Here is a 26575-nt window from a genome sequence, read left to right on the forward strand (position 1 = left end):
AATGAGAAAACTGTGGGCAATTACAAAAAAAGACAGAGGGCCGCACACAAAGTCTAGTGAGAAAACACAGTAGGGAGAAATTAATCCTGGGAGAACGATGAATGAAGGCAGTAGGAAATCATTGCCTTTCCTAACAGGGTCTCCAATATACATTGTTCAACAAGTCAGCCCATGACAGAAATTAGAAAAAACAGGATTGTCATTATATATATACATATATATAGTCTTAAAATACCATGAAGTCTGTGCTGTAGACGTCATGGTTTGGATCATAAACCCAAAGTCGGAAATATTTCATTACACATCTTCCAATGCAAATTTTCTGGCAAGACTTGCTAATCTGTTTTTCAGATAATAGCAACCCCCTACCCTGCTTCAACCCACACAATTGAAAAAGATATGTCTTAAGGGAATTTATATTTGAAAGCATGAATCTCTGAGGCCATAATAAAAGCTAGTGAGGAAAAAAAAAAAAAAGCCCATCAGAAAGGGAAAATAGGTTTTGTAAGACAAAACGGGACATTTCTCTTATTATTAAAACATGCCATAGAACTCTAGGGATTGTGGTGCTCAGGTGCAGAATAATGAGCCTTGATTTGGCAATGGAAAATTCCATGAAGGGTCCAATAATATGTTATGCTTCATTAATATAAGAATTTTTACATTTATCCTGTGATTTTCACCCTTCATTATCCCAAAATGCTTTATTAACTGAAGCTATGATGAAGAAAATCTCACCACCACCTTGGGAGAAGTTCTTTGTGGTATGTTTTTAAATTAAAATATCAAAAACAATTTTGTTTAAGATAGGGAGAACAAAATGATACCTAAATAGAAGTTTCATAAATATCTTTAAGCCAGTAAATATTAGCACCAATCACATTTTAAGTGTAAATTTATACAGAGTCATTTATTTGCACTGAGAGTAAGGACAAAGGGCTGGCCTGAGGTGATGGTTTAAGAGTTTACTTGGACACACACCCTTCTGTCTGACAATACCCTTGAGTGAGGATCTCTGGAAGACCAGATATAAAACTGTTACATGACACTTTATACAATCTCTGTACGAACACAGTGATACAGAGACGAGCACAGTGATACAGAGTGATGAACAACTCTCCAGTCTGCCCATTCCCCTGCCCCTGAGAAGTATGATCTAATTCTCACCAGCCCCCTTCTCTTCCCACAAAGTTCTTTCTGATGCTGCTAATGGAAGAAATGTGGATAGCTAACAGAGAAACAGCAGAGTCCTTGGCCTTGCCCTGGGCATGCTAATAAAGAGGAGATCTCTCACCCCTAGCAGAAACACAGACTCTGTGAACCAAGGTTGGGGTTCCCTATTTTGTTCCGAGCAGTCAGAGTCACGGAGTCACGCTAGTGCTCTTGGTTAGACTTCACTCAAGAACACATGGGCTATTTCCCAAGGTATCTTCCCCAGGACAGAAGAAGCAGCAGCATCCACAACAGGCTGTCAGGGAAGCTGATGGCTGGCAGTTGGCAGTGGCAGTGGAAAGTGGTCAGAAGGAATGGACTGAGTTTCCTAGCCCTGAGAGTGTCTCTGTGATCACATCACCTCTCCAGGCTTCTGCTTTGAAGTAGGATAATAGATGTTGAAAAATAAAAGTGTTAGTTGCTCAGTCGTGTCCGACTCTTTGAGAGTCCATAGACTATAGCCCATGAGGTTCCCCTGTCCATGGAATTCTCCAGGCTGTAATGTGCTTTTTAAAGAAAGTAAATGTTGGGAATTTCCTGGTGGTCCAATGGCTAGGACTCCATGCTTTTACTGCCAAGGACTCAGGTTCAATCCCTGGTTGAGGAACTGAGATCCCATAAGCTGTGAGGTATGGCCAAAAAGATAAATAAAAATTGGTAAAGAAAGCAAATATAAATTTTATTCATCAAGGAAAAAAAAAAACCCAGCAGATCATATTTGATCTCTAAAAGCCCTCTACTGCCACAGAGCTCTAATTCTTCTAGACCTTGGGTGGGCTCTGTCCCGTGTGGTCTCCTACACACTCTTCCTCAGAACCGAAAACTGTTCCCTTTGTTGACTGTTCTAATTGTGTAGAAGTATGAGCTCTCAAGCTTGTGAGCTGGGTGACCTTGAGCAAACTGCCTAATCACTTCTTGTCTACAGTCCCTACCTGGGTACTTCATAGCTTTACAAGGAAAGTGCTCTGAATGGTACTTCACATATAGAACCTACTTTACATAAACTGTTATTGTTACTGGCCGGATTGTATATACAAGGTATAATCAGATACATACTCCTGAAAATACAAAGGAACAAACTATAAAAATAATTACAAATCAAGCTAACCACCCAGCAGTGCTTTACAAATTTACATATTTAAAAGCAAGATGCCTGGCATTTTATTATAACCATTTCCCTTAATATAATGGGAGCATTTTTTCCTATCATTAATATTTTATTACAGTCTTTCCTATGAGGATCTATTGTGATATAGTTAAATGCCTCTATTTAAGAAACAGACTGTTTCCAATCTACTGTTTGAAAAATGCTGGGATAAGTGCCCTTGATTACAAATATTGGGTGAAACAATTGATGTTTATTTCTTCAGGATATATCCTATGAATGAGATTTTTTGGTCAACAGGAATTATCTTCCTCAGGGCTCTTTATATGTAGCTCCCAATTGCTTTCTCAAAGAGCTGTCCTAATTTGGAGTGTGAGGGTCCTTATCAAACTACACCCTATTCAGCAATGAATATTACCTTTATGTAATCTCTGTCAATTTGATAAAAACTATATAAAACTAGAGACTTCCCTTGTGGCTCAGACGGTAAAGCATCTGCCTACAATGCGGGAGACCTGGGTTCAATCCCTGGGTTGGGAAGATCTCCTGGAAAAGGAAATGGCAACCCCCTCCAGTATTCTTGCCTGGAAAATCCCTTGGACGGAGGAACCTGGTAGGCTACAGTCCATGGGGTCGCATATATAAAGCTAAAATAAAACACATATAAAACTAATATATTAATTTGAATGTTTGCTTACAGTGAGATTAAATTGTTTTCTCATAGATAACATATTTTATATTTCTTCTTTAAATTATCTATTCCTGTTTTTTGACCATCTTTTTACTATTTATTATAGTATTTATGTTTTTCTATGATTTGCTTTATTATATAACCCTTGGTCATATTTAGACAAAGTTTTCCTCACAATCACTATTCATCTCTTACTTCTGTTTCCAGTGATATTTTAGTCATTCAACAAGTATTTATTGAGCACCAGCTATGTCCTGATCTCTGCTCCCTGCTCTAGGGAAACTAGACAATATTTGCTAGGAAGCAAATAAAATAGAGAAGTCTTTGATCTCACAAAACTTTTACAGTCTAGTTAGGACAGATATTAATGGAGAAAACAAGTAAGTAAATAATGTAATAAGAGTGATGTTCAAATGATATGGATCATTTTCACCTGCCAGAATATCACAATATAAGAAAGAGCCTTCCTTTTTTTCCCCAAAGAGGATTCACAGTTATAGCTGCACTTGGAAGCACCAGCATATTAAATACCCACACCTGCCCACCCTTCCTACCCTATGAATTGGTCCTGGGTGAGGGTTGGGCATCAATATTTTTTTAAGCTTGCCAGGCATCTGATGTGAATTCAGTGGATGTGTTTGTGAAATCAGTGTTGAGAATAAAGGGTTGAAAAGGAATTTTCTAGTGCCTTCCTGATCTCTCAGCTTGACTACAAAGAGACCAAGACCTGGCTTTCATGTTACAGTTAAAGACACCAATCTAGCTCACCTTGGGACAATGCTGAGAGACACAACTCTCCTCATTCCTGAGTGAAATCCAGACGACTTGGAAATCAGACCTCAAATCATCCACAAATAGTTAAAGGGGAAGACTCTTGGAGTGTGATGAACCCCATACCCAAAGATAAAACTAAGAGACACACCGGCAGTGTTGAGGGAAGACTGAACAGCAAGGAGAGGTATAGTTGCAGCACAGAAGGCTGTATCAGGACAGGAGTAGATTACAACATGATAACTAGAAATCTAATTCTTATTGGCTTATCTAATTCTTGTTGGAAAACCATATTTCTTGCTCAGGGTAAATATCCTGCAAGAGTTGGTAAGGAGCTCTACTTCATAGTCACACTTAGGATTTTAGGCTAACACATGAATTTAAACACAAAGAAATAAGAAAAAATGAAAATCAAAGTACCCTCTCTTTCCAAGCTGGGCTGATGCCAATAAGATTACTGCTTTTTGCTCCACATTCTTCAAAAGATTAGTAGCTGGTAGCCTCCCTGGTAGCCTCCATATTTATTATTGTTAACAATCAGATTATATCTCAAGGCAAAATTAGGTTTATTATTTTCTATCCAAAGCTGAATTCCATAAGGAAAAATAAGTAAGTTCATCAGTTTTTAGTATATGTTGTCCCTGCTCATCAAGGATATGGTTTAAAAATGTACCCACTCAATTAGCAACTTCTCACATCTGGATGGATGTAAGGGTGGCTGGAATTAAAGAAGATAGAGACACAAAGCCATTTACCATTCCTACATAGTTTCTGACAATTATGAATAATGAAGTGGCATGGAGTGTGTATTCTACTTTTCTAAGCTGCTACTGTGTAGTGTAGTTTGCGAAAAAGACAAGACCCAACAAAGTCAAGAAATAGTGTCACTCCCCCAAAAGAAAACATTAGGTAAGACTAAAGAATGAAAAAAAATACCAAAGAATGTATTTTTTTAAATATCATCATCATCTGATCTATGCTGACTCAAGTGGATGGTGCAGTATAAGGCATTAGTTCAGCTGATTGAATGTCACATTCCTGAAAAATTCATCAACAGTGTGATCTAGAAAAATCTCTTCTCCAAATCCACATATGACTATCCACCTGTTGGAAATAAGATGGGGTGCTATGAAAGCGGATGGGTGGATTACTTCAAATACTTCCCCATTATCAGGAAAGGAAGTCAGAATATGGGTCTCTTTTAACTTCAAAAACAACACTCCAGGAATAAAACAGTAGTCCTTCCTCGACTTCCACTGTGTTCTTGAAATATTCTCATGTGAAAAACTTACTACTGAGGAATTTAAGACTCTGTAGGAATGGGTTTAGGGAATTGATGACATGAGGGGACCTGTGAAAGCCCTATAAATATTTTTGGCATGTGTGTGCTCAGGTGTGTCTGACTCTTTGCAACCCCATGGACTGTAGCTCTCCAGGCTCTTTTGTCCATGGAATTCTCCAGGCAAGAGTCCTGGAGTGGGTTGCCATTTCCTACTCCAAGGGGTCTTTCTGACCCAGGGATAGAACCCTGGGTCTCCTGCATTGGCAGGCAGATCCTTTACCACTGAGCTACCAGGGAAGCCCTCTCTGACACTTTTTAACTGCTTCCTACCTAACAGAGAAGGCTTAGGGTTGTTTGTCTCATCTTCTTATATCTGTTATAAGGCAACACTGAAAAATCCTCTCCCATGCATTGCTGATTACCTTTGTTTATCTACCTCTGTGTTGTAGAGCTGAAAAAATAAAACTTCCCTTCCTAGAATGTGGTGTTTGGTGCTTCCACAAGTGATGAACTAACTAGTCAACATCTGTTTTTTATCTTCTGCTTTGACTAGGAAATAAACAAATAAGAAGAAAAAAAAATTATAGTCTGCTATCGATTGAATTGTGCCCCCAAGCTGAGGTTCTTTCTCTCTCGATCTCTCTTCATTTGTCAGGTGAGGACGTGGCAAGAAGACAACTGTCTGCAAGCCAGGAGGCAAAAGCCTTCACTAGAAATCAAGACAGCACCTTGATCTTGGACTTGCCAGTCTCCAGAATTACGAGAAACGAAGCTTGCTGGCTTAAGCAACCCAGTCTATGTGATTTTTAGATAACAACTGAAGAAGACAAGTCACTGTCCCAGAATGATGATTACCTTTCATAAATCTGTGGACAATTCTGCCTTGTTTCTAAGGGTTATCATTTTTTTTTCTTCTTATTCGGAACCTGGGACACTACATTGTGAGAGTGAGGAGAAGCGACAGGTCTACCCGCCTCTCTGGTTTCTCCCATGCGTTTCCCCCTGCGCTCATTTTGTCTCTAAATCTCACCCAATTTTCTGCCACAAAATTGCTTCAAAATCCACATCTCCTAAAACTGAAATTCTCCACGTTGAGGAGGCACTTTTTGAACCAAATTCTTAGGGGAAAGAAACTTGTATGAGGACAAACTAAATTAAGAAATTTCAACTCAAAAATCTGTTATGGTATTTTTTTTTGTATTATACATATGGTACTGAACATTAATAAGGTAAAATTTAATTTAACAAAATTTTCCTCAGAGGAAACCATTTGCTCTTTCCCTAACTTTAAGTAGACTTTGAAATTATGACTGATTCCTTTTCTTTTTTTTGACTGATTCCTTTTTAATGCATGTTATGTTTGAAAGGGTAAGGGTGTAAAAATGATCTCACATTTTGATTTTAGAAGAAAAATTATGATTTTTTTTTAGAAAGCACTATAACCTGAATGTCCAGGGCTTTCTCAAACACAATTTAATGACCACTGTATAGATATGGTCTCCTTTGGGTCTGGACCTGATAACCGGCCCTAGGGAGAAATGGACTATTTCAGGATAGCCATATGTGGTTCTAAGCTATGCTGCTACACCAACCTTGGTCCCTTAATTCTTCCTCTTCAAAGGAGTATTGGGGTCTCAAAGGACTTCAGTGTTGTCCTCATGTTTCATGGATTCTTGGGCTATAATATCCAACCTGAACCTGTAACAGAATTCCCAGAGAAGCTTAGAGAAAGTCTGAAGCATAAGTTGGAGGTTCACAAAATTAATATGCACTTATTAAAGATGTGCTGTGTTTCCCTCCCAGTTTTTATTCCATTTTCTGTTTGCAGGTAAATGCTCAGTTTACCAATTCATAGGTTCATTTTTCTTCAAAGGCAAATATTTTAGCAAAATGATTTTGGTATTCTTCCTCTTCTAATAAAATAAAGCAATGTAATCTGAAACTTCTAATCCCCTTGCAAGGGTCTCAGAAAATACTCATCTTATAAATCAGCATTATTGCTAATTATTTCAAACTTTAAGGACCACCATTATGTTTGCTTCTGTATCTTCCTTTATGTTTGTTTTCCATGTGTTTAAAGTGCTAATGACATTCATTGCTTCTGAGATTTATCAGATTAGCACTATCATAACAGTTTATGGTGTTAGATTTTACAAGATTCACTTAATATAATTTTAATTATCACTGAGAAATGGCTTCTAGTCATAAAAGTGCTTTAAAAATTATAAGCTAAACCCACACTAAATTAAAAGTCAAGGCTTGTGCTGTTAATAACAATTTTATAAAAGGAGAACATCACATGGCACAGTAGCTCAAAATTGAAATATTCACATTTAAAAAAACAAAGTACATTTAGAAATATAAAACTGCCAAATAAAATGGGTTCTTCGTGATAATGCTTTACGGTATTGTACAAATTGTTACTGGTGTGACAATCACAGGTTATTAGCAATGTGTATTATTTCAAGAAGCAAGATTTAGATTGGAATCTTGGCATTTAATCCCTAAATGGTGCTTCCAAAATATTATAATGTGATAGTGAAAACAGTGCAAGAATCAATTCTATGCTAAGCATTATGAGGACTGTACTTGCATATATATTATACCTAATTTTGAATCACCTACAAATACAAATAGAAACTCAATAAAAGCCTTAAATATTGACTCGGAGGAAACAATATTGCCAAAGATCTCTAGAGATTTTGCAAATTTTAAAAATTTTAGAAGCTCCATTTAAGAAGATATTATAAACAAAGCATCAACTCTTTATTCCAATCAAAATCACTATATAAAAAGGATATTTATTATTTCAAATAACTGCTTCATCCTCCCCAAATTTACTCTAGGATTACCTCTCTAATTTTCCTTAAATTTCTTCCCCTACCTCTAATTAGGATGTTCTCCATGTCTCAATAACCCTCTACTACCCACCTCAATTTGCACTAGGTCTTATATTAATTTCGATACTTTGTTCAAGTCTTAGAGTCATAAACAAAACAAAACAAAACCCTCAAGATTACTTATAATTCTTGTCTAGGGTTAGACAAGTGTTGAATCCTAAAAGGTTGGACAGTGATGGCATGGATTAATGACATTAGTAACTCAAAGCATGAGACTGTGGATCCAGAGGAAGATATGAAATTTGGAACTGAGTTGATCAAGGGGAAAGAACAGATAGAACCAAACCATGCCCAGTCAAAGGTTCTAGTTACCTGAAATTCAAGACATCCTTTCAAGCTGGGTGTCTGGCAACAGCATAAGAGCAGGGAGACAAGTGGCCAGTATTTGAAAATCTGGAAACAGATACTAGAAAACTATCTTGGAGAAGTTGATTTAGCAACAGAAAATTCTTTCTCTAGAAGGGTAGGACAGAGATGGGTAGCTGATAGGGATGGATACATCCACATAAGCCCAGGGGAAGCTTGATTATTGGAAACTTGAGGCATCAGAATTTGCCTCCAGATTTACAAAACAGGAACTCAAGTAATGAGTATGGTGCTGAGGCCAGAGTGGAGGCAAACACCCTATGAACCAGAGGGGCATAAGGTCTTGAGCAGGAGTCATCCTACACTGGGAGTCAGGAGCTCCAGTCATAAACAGGAGAAAAGTTTTCCTTAACTCAGTAAAAAGCTGACTCCCCCAGGAAAAATAAGGGCAGAAAAACAAAAATTCCCAAGCCATTTCAGGTGACCCCTGTCATTTCAGCACTGGAAGCGTGAAGTCTTACTCACTGGACCGCCAGGCATGTTCCCCTCCCTGTCATTTCTGAAATCCATCTGAGGATCCTTTAGTGGTGGATGGAACACTTTCACAATAACTGGGTTTCCATTTGTGAGGCTGGAGCCTAGAAGACCACTGCCCTGCTTCCTCATGGAGCTTTCCACTTGCCCCTGCCTTTGCTTCTGAACTCCTGCAGTAATTATTATTTCCTTCATTAATTTAACATTTCGATATGCTACCAGTGTATGACTTTAAAAATATATTCATGTTCATGAACTCCCTTTCCTCTGAAGTCTGAGACAATATTTTAAATCTCTTTAGCCTTTAGGAAAACAACAGAATGGGAAAGACTAGAGAAGGCAATGGCACCCCACTCCAGTACTCTTGCCTGGAAAATCCCATGGACGGAGGAGCCCAGTAGGCTGCAGTCTATGGGGTCGCTAGGGGTCGGACACGACTGAGCGGCTTCACTTTCACTTTTCACCTTCGTGCATTGGAGAAGGAAATGGCAGCCCACTCCAGTATTCTTGCCTGGAGAATCCCAGGGACGGGGGAGCCCGGTGGGCTGCCGTCTATGGGGTCGCACAGAGTCGGATATGACTGAAGCGACTTAGCAGCAGCAGCAGCAGCAGCAGAGATTTCTTCAAGAAAATTAGAGATGCTAAGGGAACTTTTCATGCAAAGATGGGCTCGATAAAGGACAGAAATGGTATGGACCTAACAGAAGCAGAAGATATTAAGAAGAGGTGGCAAGAATACACAGAAGAACTATACAAAAAAGATCTTCCTGACCCAGATAATCACAATGGTGTGATCACTCACGTAGAGCCAGACATCCTGGAATGTGAAGTCAAGTGGGCCTTAGAAAGCATCACTATGAACAAAGCTAGTGGAGGTGATGGAATTCCAGTTGAGCTATTTCAAATCCTCAAAGGTGATGCTGTGAAAGTGCTGCACTCAATATGCCAGCAAATCTGGAAAACTCAGCAGTGGCCACAGGACTGGCAAAAGGTCAGTTTTCATTCCAATCCCAAAGAAAGGCAATGCCAAAGAATGCTTGAACTACCGCACAATGCACTCATCTCACACGCTAGCAAAGTAATGCTCTAAATTCTCCAAGCCAGGCTTCAGCAATACATGAACCATGAACTTTCAGATGTTCAAGCTGGGTTTAGAAAAGGCAGAGGAACCAGAAATCATATTGTTAACATCCGCTGGATCATTGAAAAAGCAAGAGAGTTCCAGAAAAACATCTATTTCTGCTTTATTGACTATGCCAAAGCCTTTGACTCTGTGGATCACAATAAACTGTGGAAAATTCTGAAAGAGATGGGAATACCAGACCACCTGACCTGTTTCTTGAGAAACTTGTAGGCAGGTCAGGAAGCAACAGTTAGAACTGGACGTGGAACAACAGACTGGTTCCAAATAGGAAAAGGAGTACGTCAAGGCTGTATATTGTCACCCTGCTTATTTAACTTATATGTAGAGTACATCATGAGAAACGGTGGGCTGGAAGAAGCACAAGCTGGAATCAAGATTGCCTGGAGAAATATCAATAACCTCAGATATGCAGATGACAACACCCTTATGGCAGAAAGTGAAGAAGAGCTAAAGAGCCTCTTGATGAAAGTGAAAGAGGAGAGTGAAAAAGTTGGCTTAAAGCTCAACGTTCAGAAAACTAAGATCATGGCATCTGGTCCCATCACTTCATGGGAAATAGATGGGGAAACAGTGGAAACAGTGTCAGACTTTATTTTTTTGGGCTCCAGAATCACTGCTGATGGTGATTGCAGCCATGAAATTAAAAGACACTTACTTCTTGGAAGGAAGGTTATGACCAACCTAGATAGCATATTTAAAAGCAGAGACATTACTTTGTCAACAAAGGTCTGTCTAGTCAAGGCTATAGTTTTTCCAGTAGTCATGTATGGATGTGAGAGTTGGACGGTAAAGAAAGCTGAGCGCCGCAGAATTGATGCTTTTGAACTGTGGTGTTGGAGAAGACTCTTGAGAGTCTCTTGGACTGCAAGGAGATCCAATCAATCCATCCTAAAGGAGATCAGTCCTGGGTGTTCATTGGAAGGACTTATATTGAAGCTGAAACTCCAATACTTTGGCCACCAGTTGCGAAGAGCTGATTCATTGGAAAAGACCCCTAATGCTGGGAAGGATTGGGGGCAGGAGGAGAAGGGGATGACAGAGGATGAGATGGCTGGATGGCATCACCAACTCGATGGACATGGGTTTGGGTAGACTCCGGGAGTTGGTGATGGACAGGGAGGCCTGGCGTGCTGCGGTTCATGGGGTCGCAAAGAGTCGGACACGACTGAGCAACTGAACTGAACTGAACCCTTTATTTCCCAGGAGGCTGGCACACTGGGTATTGATAACAGTTTGCAAATGATGGTGAGTTTATACAACAGAATGAGGGGAGTTGGCAGAGACACTGATTTTGAAAATTCAAAATGTCCAAAATGTCCAACAACTCTGAAGGAAAGGTGTAAGTTTATTTACCTTGAAAACCGGATATTGCTCCAGTGAGTTTCCAAATATCAGATAAACAGCTGTTCAGATTAACCAGATAAACTTTAAATCATTGCCAAGAGAATCTCACAGTCCTCAATATGATGACAGAGGGAGGGAGGGAGGGAGGAGGGGGGAAGAAAGAGAAAGTGTGCAGTATGATTAACTTAAAATTATTTAAATGAGTAGAGTTTTTATGATCATCTTTCAAATACTTATAGAAAAAGTGATTAAATGCATTGAAAAGAGAACATTTTAAGAGGCTTTAAAAGTGTATGATTAAGATGAAATGAATGGAAAGAAGAAAAAGGAAATGAGGCTCAAAATCAGGAAAGATTTTGGTAGCAGAGCCGTTATCCTGGAGTACATAGAAGCAGAGAGCAGGATTAAAGATACTGTGAACAGACAAACTTCTCACTGCCCCAGAGAACAGACTAGATTTCTAAGTGAATCTTTTCCCATCCAACGAGATGCTTTGTGAACTAATTGGTACTATTGTGGTTCTGAAAACCCTAGCTCTCATTTTGCTTGTAAGAGTGTCTGCATTTATGGAAGAATTGATGGTTTTCTATCTCAGGATCATATCTTCGTTTCTTTTCTGCTGGAGGTGGCTCACACACTCACAGTCATTCAACAAGTGCACATGCACACACACAAACACTCACACAGCAGGAAAATGAGTAATCTGTGTTCCATGTAGCTTTGAGATACGGACTTAAGAGATACCTTATTCGCAACTTCTTGAATACTGATATGACTTACCTATGATCTTATCGACACTAAATGGAAAGATAGTCACCAGCCCCACAGCTGTCTCACCCGCTGGCCTCAGTGACTGACATATTTGTGCTCATGGGAATGGAAGCTCCACCCACCTCAATTCCCAATTCAGGAGGGGCAGATGTGTGACAATGGCAAGTTACTAAGGGCAACAGGGAACAGGAGACACACTTGTAAAATACACTCAAGTGTGACATAGCCATATAATGTAGACTGCAAGCAGCAGTGAAGGTAGATCTTAGAATGTAAATTCATAGACTATTACGCTAGAAGAACCTTGGTGCTCTCCCAGAACCCTAACTTGCCCTCCTTAGATGAAGAATTTGAGGCCCCTAGACAGCATATTAAAAAGCAGAGACATTACTTTGTCAACAAAGGTCCATCTAATCAAGGCTATGGTTTTTCCAGTGGTCATGTGTGGATATGAGAGTCGGACTATAAAGAAAGATGAGTGCTGAAGAATTGATGCTTTTGAACTTGGGCCACCTGATGTGAAGAGCTGACTCATTTGAAAAGACCCTGATGCTGGGAAAGATTGAAGGCAGGAGCAGAAGGGGACCACAGAGGATGAGATGGTTGGATGGCATTACCAACTCGATGGACATGGGTTTGGGTGGACTCCAGGAGTTGGTGATGGACAGGGAGACCTGGCGTGCTGCAGTTCATGGGGTCGCAAAGAGTCGGACACGACTGAGTGACTGAACTGAACTGAAGCTAAATGATTTGCCTAGGTTCGTATGTCTACTTGGCAATGGGGGGTCAAGTAGTATTACAGATTTGTGGAGCCAAGGCTCTGAGTGACACAGTCTTAAAGGCAGTTTGCTAACCAATGCCTGCAAAAGATTTCATGTAAAAACAAGGGTAAGACTTTATGCATGAATAATCAAGCATGCACTAGCTGCCAATAACTTTTTAAAATTCCTTTCAATTATATAGATGTTGGTAGTGACATCTTCAAAGAGGAGGGAGTATCACATAACAGCACATAAACTGAATAAAAGCACTATTGTCTTCACTCAAATCTCTCACCTAACAATAGTAGCGCTAACAATTGAACTCAGCAGCTTTGATCTACATAGAGGAAACCCTCACAAAAGCACTGTGCTTCCAGTTTAAAAAGTCACCTGCCTCCACTTCACTCTGTTAGTCTCCTAAGCACACTTTTATTCATTCATTCACCCTCTCATTCAATGAACATTGTGTTCCAGACACCATCCCAGGTTACAGGAATAAGGAAGGTAACAAAATAGAAAAATTCCTTTCATTACTGGACTTAAATTCTGGTGGATACAATAAAGCAGAGTAGACAAAATACCGCATGGCTTTTATGAGGATGCACACTTATAGCTTAAACTATCTCTTACAAAAGGAAAGAGAGGTTCTCCTAAATGATCTTCTACTGTTGTTTAGAACCTTATCATTTTACATCTGTCAGATTAATTGCTAGATATTAGAAATATAATTATAACTGAGAATTTAAACATCTCTGATATTGCAAACTCCCATTCAAAGAGCCAAACCATAATATCCAAGTATGGTGCATTTTCTCTTTCTTCATTGGGCAGTCCCATTTCAATTTTCTATAGAGAATCACCATTCCTGCCTCTCATCTCAGAATAAATTATTTTAGAGAAATGTGTAAAACAATTTATTCAGTAATCTAGGAACTAATCAGTCCTTACCAAGTTCAGGGTGACTTCAGTTCCCTTCTATCCTCCTTCCCTTGCTCGCTTTCTCACGTTCCTCCCTCCAGCACTTGTGTGACACCCAGGGCTCTGTAAATGAAGGACTTACTTTGATGGGGACAAGAAGATACCTTCCTCTTGACCCCTTTCCTGGAGCCCAGCAGATGGAAAACGTACCAGTTTTGTTTTCTGAAGCTGATCAATATATATCCATACCCTGAATGTAACTCAGATCAGGTAAATGTGAAAATAAATGAGAAAATAAAATACTAAAGCCTCAAATACTCCATTCCTTGCCATTTTGGTATAAGTCGTCTGGTAGACAAAAGATTTAACACAGAAGAAACTAAGATAAAAACATGTGATACAATCAGTAAATAGGTTGCTTCACATTTATTAGCATTGTTATTCTAAAATACAATTACTAGAATTTTCTGTGCCCTCTAATTCTACTCTCTGAAACCTGATTTCCTGAAAAATATTAATATTAAATCACTGTGAAGTGGCATATTATTCATAGGAAATGTAGTTGCCAACTAAACAACGTATCAATATTCAAGTTTGATTTTTTAAAATTTCATGTTTTTATTTATTGCTCCTGAGAAATACTTGTGTGCCTCTGAAACCATAGAAAAATGTAAGGGTATGTGCTTTTCTTAATCAACAAATATTTACGTGGTAACTAGAATGCCTTTGGCCAAGAACTCACATGTTGACTTGCATGTTGATGAAAATTTAAATAGCTGATTAAACTCCTCCAACACAGGATTTATAATGGATGCCACTATCATTTTGCAAAGTAATTTAATGCATATTTAGTGCAATTTTATGTGCTATCTTTTCAGAAGGAGACCCAACTGTGATTCTGCAAGTGCAAGAAAGAGAGCAATTGGTATAAGGGCAGCAGTTTGTTGAGATTTGTGTGAAGAAGGTCTTCTGATCCTTGCTTCACTAGAAAGACATAATTGTAGCTTTGGAAAAACTTCAAGATGTTGCTACCAGATATTGTACACATTTTGAGAACAGCAGACAAACAAATGTAATATTCAGTACTCAAGGACTTAAAAAATCTATTTGGAAGTTCCTACCACTAATTAGATAAACACATCTAAAAGAGGACACATGCCTATGGCATAGCCCTAGACTAGGCAGGAGCAAATGAGCCTATGACTCGAGATTGTTGCCTGGAAGAGTCATACCTTATAATGTGCGCATGTGTGCATGTATGGCCCCATGAAGACTAACTAGCATCACTGTTACCGCTGTGTGAATGAACCATAAACACTGAGGTCCATCTTAATTAAGTCAAATAAAAATCCTTCTCCTAATTTCCAAAGATTTTACTTTCATCAAAAATTATCCCTGAACTCTTAATTCTTGATATTAACAATAATTGACTTGATTTTAACAATGATTTGCTAAAATTATTATTATTATAAACTCTCACTTTATGTTCTTCTAAGGTAGTAGAAGGTTCAGATCAGTTTTTACATGGAAACCATAGAAATTACATGCTTCACAGAGAGAGAAAAGGAAGATAGAGAGAAACCAAAATAAAGGATGGAAAATATATTTTCAGGTGAGAGTTAAAATGAACCTAACTAATGTTGTCCTATAATTTATTTCAAGCTGTCTGAAGTCTGCACCATGAACATATTCTCAATTGTGGCCTTTTATGAGGAGAAAAGTCTTACTCAGTGTATCATATTTTGCATGTTTTCTTTCTGTTGCTTTTAATGAAAATGTTATCAAATTGTTGCAGTGCATTCTGGCATCACTGACTCATGGTGTTTGGCCTGTGTGTGCATGCCTGAAGCAGCCTTCTTGTAAGCACCTGAAATCTGTTAGCACCAATTCCCCACCCAAGACACATAATAAATACTTCAGTCCTCTGAACCTCACTTACGTTGACATGTTTAGACTATTAACTAAAAATATGCCATTTCTTTCCTCTTTTTAAATGAAATCCAAGATTAGCCATAGAAATGGTAAATAATTGGGAAAAACTGGTCTAGAAAATAATACTGTTTAACAAAATAATATTTGAGAAACATTAATACTTTGTAATAAAAGGAGTGTAATAAAGATGCCATGTGCTATCTCTGTCATTCCTTCAACCTGATGCTCTGTAGGGAAAGACAGAGTTGGGAGGGAGGAGAACCACCCACATACACTTTTTAAAATGGGAGAATGAGCAGTAAAGATCACCAAGATGTATATATTAATATATTTTTAAGTTGGATTTGTATTACTATAAGAAAATGCACTCGAGCCTTGGGAACTTCCACAAGAGTTAGTCAGTTTAGTAATTTGGATTTCTAGGACTCAATCCTTTCAGTCTAGTGCTTGAAACCAAAAGGTAACCAGAGGGAGCCAAGGGAAAGGTCTAGAGCTTCAGTTTATCAAACCTTAGATAAATTCTCAGAGGAGCTCCAACATTATAGCTTTGGAGTCTATATTTAATAACCACTGTTGACTTTTTCAGTGTTTGTGTACTTGTTTATGCTTTTTTAGCAGGAGCCGAGAGGGAAGAAAAACATTCTTTCAAATAGCCCTCCAAGTAGTTCAGTTTTACTGGAATGCAGAGGAGGAGCAGGGGAGAGCAAAGAGGAGGGACAGGCCTAAATGACTTTCCTTCCAGAGAAATCAGGAAACTGAGGCAGAATCTGGAGAGTGTTGCTCAAAGTACATCAACTTTAGAAACTGATGTAGAGATTTCCACCACTGAGATCAAAGAGTGGTTAAAGACTCTTAAAATCATTGAGGTAAGAAACTGAAGTCATTGTTTTTCAACTATCTCTGAATTATATTTTCACAGAATAAATTAACATGTGCTCTTGAAATGTGGGCTTCCCCAGTGGCTCAGCGGTAAAGCATCTGCCTCCAATGCAGAAGAGGCAGGAGATGCGGGTTCACTCCCTGGGTAGGAAAGATCCCCTGGAGAAGGAAATGGCAACCCACTCGAGCATTCTTGCATGGAAAATCTCATGGACAGAGGAGCCTGGTGGGCTGCAGCCCCCGGGGTTGCAAAGAGTCGGACACAACTGAGCACACGTGCATTTATCTTGTATGCACACATCTTGAAATATATATACTATGGAAATGTCAGATACAGTCATATTCAGAACTCAAAATAACATTAAATTGTTTAGCAGGCCATATTTACAATTTTGCATTACAAGCTTCATTGCTCCATTTCACCAACCAACTTCAACCCACAGCTTAGCAAGTATCTCTTGAAGCTCTACTATTCATCTAGCTTTGAACCATGAATATAGGCGATAGATTAAAAAAATAAACAACTCTGAAGATGGTCTACACCCAAGAGAAATCGACAGTTTTAGTTTATGTCTATATCCAGTTTCCCCACTGATTACAAGAAAGTTTGTTCCCTGTTCTAAGTGGACATGAAATAGAGCTTTATCAAAGGGATTTTTATGAAGAGTACAATTCAGCAGCAGGCTGAACCAATTCAATTGACTTTTCTAGTTTCAAATTCATGTTAACGAAAAGACATTTTATAGTTATTAAGAATTAGAGTAATAGATTGTTCTGTGCCCTCTTGAGCTATAGACTCAGACAGTGAGTTTTCTACTCTAAATTGAGTAAGTTCTACAATCGACATTATATGTCTGCTGTTATCCCTGTACCTGTCTTTTGTTTTGTTTTTTGACAAGCAACTGTGATTGAATAAGGCAGTTAACTGGTGTGTGAATAATACTGCTGGAAATGTTACATAGACACAAGGGAGGATTATCAAACTAGAATTGTGATGTAAGTTTTAGAACAGCTTGAGGAATATTCAAGACAAAGGTCAAAGAAACAGGCAGTGAAAATCAACATGCATTTAGGGATCGGAGGAAACCTAACTTACTAAGGGCACTACATAATTATGGCAGCTGGGGAGGACACATCAACAAATGCGCCACCAAGAGTAGCTGGAAGAATGTATGGTTAGAGGGGTATTGGGACATCAGGGATTTGAAGAGAAGAGTAATTACTAATGTGAGCTTCCAGGAGCAAGACTCAGCAGATCTTCACTATAGCATCCCCATAGAGAAAGGATATAATTTGAGTTCCCACCACTAGGGCCTGACTGCATTTTCTGAGCAAGTTTCTATCTAGATATTCCCAATGGCTGGAGAAGGAAATGGCAGCCTACTCTAGTATGCTTGCCTGGGGAATCCCATGGATAGAAGAGCCTGGTGGGCTACATTCCACAGGGTCGCAGAGTCAGACATGACTAAACAACTACTGCTACTATGACTATGCTCAATGGTAAAAAGCTTTTGAGCATGTATGCTGAATATCTGTAGCTCCACATCTTAACACAGAACAAATTTTAAAGGATGACATAGAGATTAAATGTTCCTATCTTTTTGCCTTTTCATACTGTTAGATAGGAACATTTAATCTCTATGTCATCCTTTAAAATTTGGTCTGTGTTAAGAAGATGTGGATCTATATATATTATGTTTATTGACTATGCCAAAGCCTCTGACTGTGTGGATCACAAAAACAATGTGGAAAATTCTTAAATAGATGGGGATACCAGACCATCTGACCTGCTTCTTGAGAAATCTGTATGCAGGTCAAGAAACAACAGCTAGAACTGGACATGGAACAACAGACTGGTTCCAAATAGGAAAAGGAGTACCTCAAGGCTGTATATTGTTACCCTACTTATTTAACTTATATGCAGAGTACATCATGCGAAATGCCAGGCTGAGTGAAGCATAAGCTGGAATTAAGATTGCCGGGACAAATATCAATAACCTCAGATATAAAGATGACACCACCCTTATGGCAGAAAGCAAAGAAGAACTAAAGAGCCTCTTGATGAAAGTGAAAGAGGAGAGTGAAAAAGTTGGCTTAAAACTCAACATTCAGAAAACTAAGATCATGGCATCCAGCCCCATCACTTCATGGCAAATAGATGGGGAAATAACAGAAACAGTGACAGACTTTATTTTCTTGAGCTCCAAAATCACTGCAGGTGGTGACTGCACCATGAAATTAAAAGATGCTTACTCCTTGGAAGGAAAGTTATGACCAACCTAAACAGCATATTAAAAAGCAGAGACATTACTTTGCCAACAAAGGTCCGTCTAGTCAAGGCTATGGTTTTTCCAGTAGTCATGTATGGATGTGAGAGTTGTACTATAAAGAAAGCCGAGTGCCGAAGAATTGATGCTTTTGAACTGTGGTGTTGGAGAAGACTCTTGAGAGTCCCATGGACTGCAAGGAGATCCAACCAGTCAATTCTAAAGGAAATCAGTCCTGAATATTCACTGGAAGGACTGATGCTGAAGCTGAAACTCCAATACTGTGGCCACCTGATGTGAAGAGCTGACTCCTTGGAAAAGACCCTGACGCTGGGAAAGATTGAAGGTGGGAGGAGAAGGGGATGACAGAGGTTGAGATGGTTGGATGGCATCACTGACATGAGTTTGAGTAAGCTCTAGGAGCTGGTGATGGATAGGGAAGCCTGGCCTGCTGCAGTTCATGAGGTCACAAAGAGTTGTACATGACTGAATGACTGAACTGAACTGAGAGATTAAACAATTATAAACATTAATTTTAATTAATAGGATAACCTTTATTGTTCCCTTTACAATATTGTCTATAATAAATATGGTAAAATGTCTTATTATTTTTTAATTGGCTTCAACTTTATGATTCAGTTATTTGAAGAAGCTCTGGTTTTTTAAGTCTGGTTTATGAGTACTTGATTTTATTTGCTATCGTAGTTGGAAAGATATCTCCAAAATATACATAGTTTGATAAAAGTGTATCACTAGCTATGTTTACAAAATCATAAAACTCACTGCCATCTACTAATTATATAAAATTTTTTGCCAGAATTCGGATAGCAAAATGTCCATTTTCCCTGATGTTAATCAGATATTCTTACATACAAATTGGAAGGTATTTTCCCTTATTTTTAAAAACAAAGTAGTTCAAAATTTACTAAATAACTTTATTTGGAAGATTTTAAAAACAGGTTAAGAAATTCAGTTTTCCTGTTTTGTAAGTACGTAGAGTTTATTAATACAAGAGTTTTTATAGGTGACACATTATTTTCAGTAATAAAATCACACAGCAGTGGAAACATTTGCAAATATTCATTTTTAAAGGACTCTCATTGTAGTGAGTTTTTTTTAAGAAGTAGCATTTTCTTTCTCATTTATTGTTTAAATGTCATCTTTACCTTTGAGAGGGACAGATTTGGTGGGATTTTTTTGATAGCTCCTAGACAGCATACTGTTGAAAGCCATTTCCATCACAAAAATATTTAGCAAATTTAAAATATTTATCTTTTCATGAAATAAAAATATATAGCTTTTACACTTCAACAACTGTTGTAAAGATTTTGCTGCAAGATAAATGGCAAACTTCTATGGGTAATAGTCTTTCAAAGTCATTCCACCTCTCACTGCAAAGTATTTAAAAATTACAGAATTTCCAGCTCTTGCTTTTATGAAAATAATCACCTTGGTGGCAGTAAACGGCAAATAAACTACACTTTTGTCACAAGATGGTAAAATCAAATGAGTGAGGGCAGCCCTGTCAACACCTCCACATTGAGAAACTTCCATTCCTCCTTCAGGAGGCCTCAAGGGCCTGGGTTACTGGCTGAGATGTCAAGGGTGTGGGATCCAGTGTTAATTCATATACAGATTATTAGAAAAGCTTTATTTTTCTTTGAAAAGTAATAAAGAAGGGCTCTACTTACTTTCTGTCTGCTCTGCTGACTGTCCTTGCACATTCCAGGGAGCATAGGCACTATGAAGACCTCGTGGTGGCGCTTGTCTGGATTTTTCTAGAAAACAGCGATCAGAGGAACTGTAGAAGTACAGATTTGGGATTTGAACCCAGGTGTTATAAGCTTCAGACTCACTTTTAATCATCTTACCCACAAGCCTTTACGGTGGATGTGGGAATGACTGGCTCTTGTGTTGCCTGCTAAGTCACTTCAGTCATGTCTGACTCTTTGAGACCCTATGGACTGTAGCCTGCAAGGCTCCTCTGTCTATCAGATTCTCCAGGCAAGAATAGTGGAGTGGGTTGTCATGCCCTCCTATAGGAGATCTTCCCAACCCAGGGCTCAAACTCACATCTCTTACCTGTCCTGCACTGGCAGAGCAGTTCTTTACCACTAATGTCACCTCACTCGCCCAGATGTGTCCATGACAAAAGATGAAGTCAGAAGAGACCTACCTCCTGAGAACTCAGATGTCAAAGAGGAGAGTGGGCTGCTTGTTTCTGCCCCTGGACTGAAAAGACCTTACCATTCATATAAGGACCAAGGAGCATACCAAACATTGACCCGAATATCATGTTCTTCTTTCGTGAGGTGTATGAAGGAGTGAATGGTTTCCACTGACACTCTCCCAAGTTGAAAGAATAAAGGGTAAAACCTTCCCTATGAGCTGAGTTTCCCAATCACCTCTTGACAGTCAGGGTAATTTCCTTCAACCCCTTTGAGCCTCTGTGCCCTTCCTCCGTAACATAGAGATTAGAATTCCTGCTGCCAGGATTCAGTTCAGTTCAGTTCAGTTCAGTCACTCAGTCGTGTCCGACTCTTTGCGACCTCATGGACTACACAGCACATCAGGCTTCCCTGTCCATCACCATCTCCCGGAACCTACTCAAACTCATGTCCATCGCGTCGGTGATGCCAGTGTATTTAATGAAGTGTAAAATATAATCATGGGGTTAGATCTGGTGAAAAGGAATGGAGAGGACCTTCACTATCCTCAGTGGTTCCAGACACAGAAAACATCCAGTGCCTGTGGCAGACTGGTGGGTGAATCGAGGAAGAGAATACTTTCTAACTAAGACAATTTCAGAGAAATTGGTTTTCAATTCACAGCTTGGGTGGGTACAAATGATCCACCCACAGCCAGCTGTGCACAGAGAAAACCTAGTCCTGGACTGAGTGGCACCTGGGCTGCCTAGAAAGTTTGAGAAACAGTTCTATTTCTGGGCATCTCAAAACTCCCCAAGCACTCCTCCACAGCATGCAATTTACTCAGTGCTTTCCCTGGACAGCCTGCTTTCTCTTTATTGTATTACATGTGATAAAGCCTTTGGAGATGCAAAGAATTCTCATTAGCACAACTTTTTGTTTTCCCAAAACATGACTTCCTCAAGCTCTGGAAACCTCATCCAGCAAGGAATGAAAAAATCAAAAAAAGTTACCCTTGTCTAAAAATGCTGTATTTTTGTCCCATAAACCCCTGAACTTTACTCTGATAGAAATGCTTATGAAAGCTTCTTTCAATCCAGTATTGGGCATAAATGAAAGGGGAAATGAATAGCATAATTCATAATGAGATATTTCATAGGTCCTTTGCTAAAAGTCAGAACTCTGCTATGCCTCCCTTTATTGAAAGCTCCCAAAACCCCATCTTATTATAATTCTGGTGTTGTGTATGCTATATATCTGAAAGGCAGATATTATGTAACAGATCTGAAAATCAACTTCAGATACAATTATGGATCAATTTTCTTTCTTCTAAAACTACTACCCTGAGTTTCTTCTTCTCTTTGTCATTGTACTTCTAGAATGAGAAGTCCTTCTCAATCTGTCATAGCCTGCAGCCTGCCTTCCTCTCTCATCATCAGACTGGAGCTGCTCTCTGGGAGATCATCAACTGAAACCTCATCTATTTTAAAGTCACGGAACATTGACATTAACATCCTCTCCTAAAAATCCTCCCCTCCACTGATATCAAGCTCGTTCCTTCATTCCTCTCAACCCTTTGCTGGTTCCTCTCCATCAGCTCCAAGCCTTAGATGATCCATCCACAAGGGCCTCGTTACCCTGGGATTCACTTTGAGGATGCTCCCCTGGTTTGGCCCTCTTTATCTCTAACCAACAGTCCTTGTAGATTATGACTACCATGTAGGGTGGACATAGTCCTTTTAACTCTAACCTCGTCCTTCTGACTCATCTGTCAGCTTTCAGGCTGTATTTTATTTTAATTCTTTAAACTTTTCCAATTATCTACCCCAAATACAGGCTAAATCACAGCATTCACCTCCTTAGAAAACCTGGTGGCTTCCCACTCCTTTCACAACACTGTGTAAATTCCCTGGCAATGATGGCTCTCTCAAGGTCTGATTCCAGCCCTGCTTTCGGCCTCATTTCCCAGCCATTCCGGTGAGAATTCCTCTCTCTGGCGATGGCAGATGTCTTATTGTTCTCTGAGGGCACTGTGCAGTTTTCATATCTCTGTTCCCTAGAATGCTCTACCTGAAGAATGAAGGGGATTTCAGTAAAGTCCAATACAAATGGCCCTACCTCTGAGAAGCCTTCCAAAATGCCCAGTGAAATTCCACGTCTTCTCCCTTTGGCCCTCCCCTCCTGCTACACACATAGCATCGAGTCTGTCCTTGCTAAAGCATTAGGTGACTGCAGCTTGTGTTAATTGTCTACATGCATGTTTAGCAAAGGAGATTTTAAAACAGAAAATGCACAATAAATATCTAATACAGGATGTTAGATTGTCCTGACTTGCTAAAGGTGAGGGAGAAGAGGGGATAATTTTTTTAATTATATAAAATTCTAAACTAAAGGGCAAAAATTTTATAACAAACAATAATGCACTAATGTACTAAATGTAGATTATGTGTACACTAATGTACTAAACACTCATCCAGAAATAAACAACAAATGTTGACATTTTGTGTTACTTGCCCCAGATTTTTTAAATTTAACAAAGTATTTCTGATACAGTGCAGTCCCCTTAGTATTCAATCTGTAGTTTCATTTTCTCCTCTCTCTCACTGGGAGCAACTTCTCATGAAATCACTCTGTATCCAATTCAGCTGAGTTTTTAATTTTTAATACTATTTATATGCTCAGTAATACATAAGCAACATTAGTATTGTTTTATGTATTTTAAAAGTTTAAATAAATGGTAAAACTATGTAACTTGCTTTTTCTACTCAATACTATACTTTAAAGATTTGTCCATAGTGGTGCGTATGAATCTAGTTCATTCATCTGAATTACTATGTATCTCATTTTATAAATATACTATGATTCATTCATTCTCCTATTAACGGCTATTAAATATTTCCCCATCTTTTTGGTGGGGAAATAGTCATGCAATGAGCATACTTGTATCTGTCTCCTCTGCCCATTTTCAAGTGTTTCTTTAGAATATATGCTTAGACACAGAATTATTGGGTATTGTTTGTTCATTTTCATTTCCAAATTTAATAGATATTGCCAACTTAATCCCAAAAATGGTGGTTAAAGATGGAGGCATGTTAATTAAATGTGAATGCAACTGAAAAAGAAAGCCATTTATGTCATCCATGATGTTCAGAGCTAACTAAAACACTAGAAAGTAGAGGAATATATAAATTTCAGGAATTTGCCATTCACTCATTGCCAGCCATAATCAAGTAGGCCTAATTTATAAAGACACCAGTGCCAGCCGTTCCTGTGATCTCTTTTTTTTTACATTTTTATTTTATATTCGAGTATAGTTGATTAACAATGTTGTGTTAGTTTCAGGTGTACAGCAAAGTTATTGTTATACATATACATGTATCTATTCTTTTTCAATGTGGTCTTTTCTAGTATGTAAATGTTACCATTCTTTAGCAAATGTGAATCTTGACGAAAATCTCGAGTAAGCAAAAACTAAAGCATTTCTCTTTTTCCTTTAAGTCTACTAAACTTTGACTAATATCTCTATTCTTCTTTTGCACCCCCAATCCCCTGAGATATGCAGAGTTTCCAGGAACTTACATAACATCCCTGGTGGCTCAGATGGTAAAGAATCCACCTGCAATGAGGGAGACCCTGGTTCGATCCCTGGGTTGGGAAGATCCCCTGGAGGAGGGAATGGCAACCCACTCCAGTATTCTTGCCTGGAGAATCCCCATGGACAGAGGCGCCTGGCAGGCTACAGTCTATGGGGTCACGACATGACTGAGGGACTACACACAGCACGTAGCATTAGGGATTTCACAGTCCTCTTCAGTGACTGCTCCTGCCTATTACTGAAAACGGGCACGCAGCCCATTCAGATCTGGCAACTTTGCTTCTCGTTAGTCACATGTGGAGCACAGAAATCTTTGTTGAAGCAATGAGTACCTATATGTAGGGTCCAGAGGACTCAGAAAACAGTAGGCGGGCTTTTGAGGTTTTTGCCCCTTCTGTGGCCCACTCTTAGACTCTAATCTTGAGACTTTCCCACTTTTGTCCTTTTCTCGAGTCTTCTGGAATTCAACACCTCTCTTTTTCTCTCTCTCTCTCACTCACACTCACTCTCTCACCTATACACACACACAAACACACACACACAATCTTTCTTCTTCTCATTATCTTCAAAGATAAGATAATGAATCTCTTCTTTCCACTCCAAAATATTAAATACTTTAGAAAAACGCCCATGGTTTATGGTAACAAAGAACTTCTTTTGCCCTATCTCTGTGGGATTTTATAAAATTGAAACTTAAGTCCTAGGTATTTCAGGGTCAATTACTATTTTTTGTTGATTAACACAAGAGGTAATTAGGGATACCAATTATCCAGAAGTATTACTTTAATTAAATGAAGTAATTATTTTCTATAGGACTTGGAAGAAACATGAGTAACCACAACTCAAACTACTGGGCAGTTCGGAGAGGACAGTTTTGGAATTACTGATTCTCATTTCCCATTTCTTCCTATGCATGCTCACTCGGTCATGTCCAGATCTTTGTGACCCTATGGACTGTAGCCCACCAGGCTCCTCTGTCCGTGGAATTGTACAAGTGAGAAGACCGGAGAGGTTGCTAATTCCTCCTCGAGGGGATCTTCCTGTCCCAGGAATTAAACTCGTGTCTCCTGTGTCTCCTGCATTGGCAGGTGGATTCTTTACCACTGTGCCACCTGGGAAGCCTTCATTTCTTCCCAATTTTTCTCAGATACTTTGGGCACAGAGTGTTCAAGCACAGAGTGAGTCCACAGTGTGGGACCATTACCATCTAACACCAGTTGGCAATGCTCTACCAATTATAAAGAAATAAAAATGACTGGGACTTAGAGCTTTTTTAGTGAAAAACTGTTTTCAAACTCCTAAACTGCTCAATTATTTGGTTCTATTTTATTAATGAACAGTTGGGTAAAGCCAAGGAAATCAGGAGAAGCCCATTAGGTGATTGGATGCCCAGCCCAAGTCACCTCCAGGTCTCCACATTTTCTTGGAGCTCAGGGTGCACACCTTGAACAGACTGTCAAGACCTGGTATAAAATCTCCTGTGTGAACCCTGCTGTAGCTTCTGCTGACCATACTCTGCAATGTCCTTATTGACCCAGGTCACAGGTTTGGGAGTTTAGAGATTGAGTCAAGACAAAAAATAAGTATAAAGGCTAAAAGCTTTGGTGAGGCCCTCTGATTGAAAGCAAAAGCCTGTATTTCACATATAAATTAGGACCCCTGGTGTTAAGTCATCACTAACAAGGAGCATGCATGTGAATGCCCATGCTCTAGTCATAACCTCCATACTTGAGCCAAATTCTATATATCAAAGGGCAATGTTGGGTGATCATACTAGCTGACTCTAAGTTTCACTGCTTTATCTCATACTAAGTCTAAGCAACCAAAGATGTAGGTGCATTTTTCAGCTGCTCTGTTTACAGGCCATTAAAAATATTCTTGGTGGGGTGGGGAGTCAGTAGAATTTGGGGAAGAATATAACCCTGAAGGAATTACAACCTAGAAATTTGCCTCAACTCTCTTGCCAAGGCAGTGACTTGGGTAACCATAAACATATGGTAGTAAATAAATCAGTAC

General features: G+C 39.0%; 1 protein-coding gene across 7 annotated transcripts in view; it reads right to left on the minus strand.

The window, feature by feature from the left end:
• GRIK2 (glutamate ionotropic receptor kainate type subunit 2) overlaps positions 1-26575 on the minus strand; it is an 840407-nt gene that overhangs the window by 733475 nt on the left and 80357 nt on the right. For 2 of the 7 annotated variants that reach the window (XM_081530944.1, XM_081530946.1), the window contains 2 exons: positions 20509-20595; positions 6654-6759 (listed from right to left, as the gene is read on the minus strand). The exons of 2 other annotated variants lie outside the window; for them this stretch is intronic. The gene's annotated coding sequence lies outside the window, so the exon portion shown is untranslated. Of the gene's footprint in view, positions 1-6653; positions 6760-12069; positions 12168-20508; positions 20596-22819; positions 23035-26575 lie in introns of those variants that run through there. 3 more of the 7 variants (XM_081530942.1, XM_081530947.1, XM_081530948.1) reach the window with 3 other exon arrangements.

The sequence above is a fragment of the Giraffa tippelskirchi genome, chromosome 9 (assembly GCF_054371585.1).
Source record: "Giraffa tippelskirchi isolate mGirTip1 chromosome 9, T2T-mGirTip1v1.2.pri, whole genome shotgun sequence".
Taxonomy (NCBI): Eukaryota; Metazoa; Chordata; class Mammalia; order Artiodactyla; family Giraffidae; genus Giraffa; species Giraffa tippelskirchi.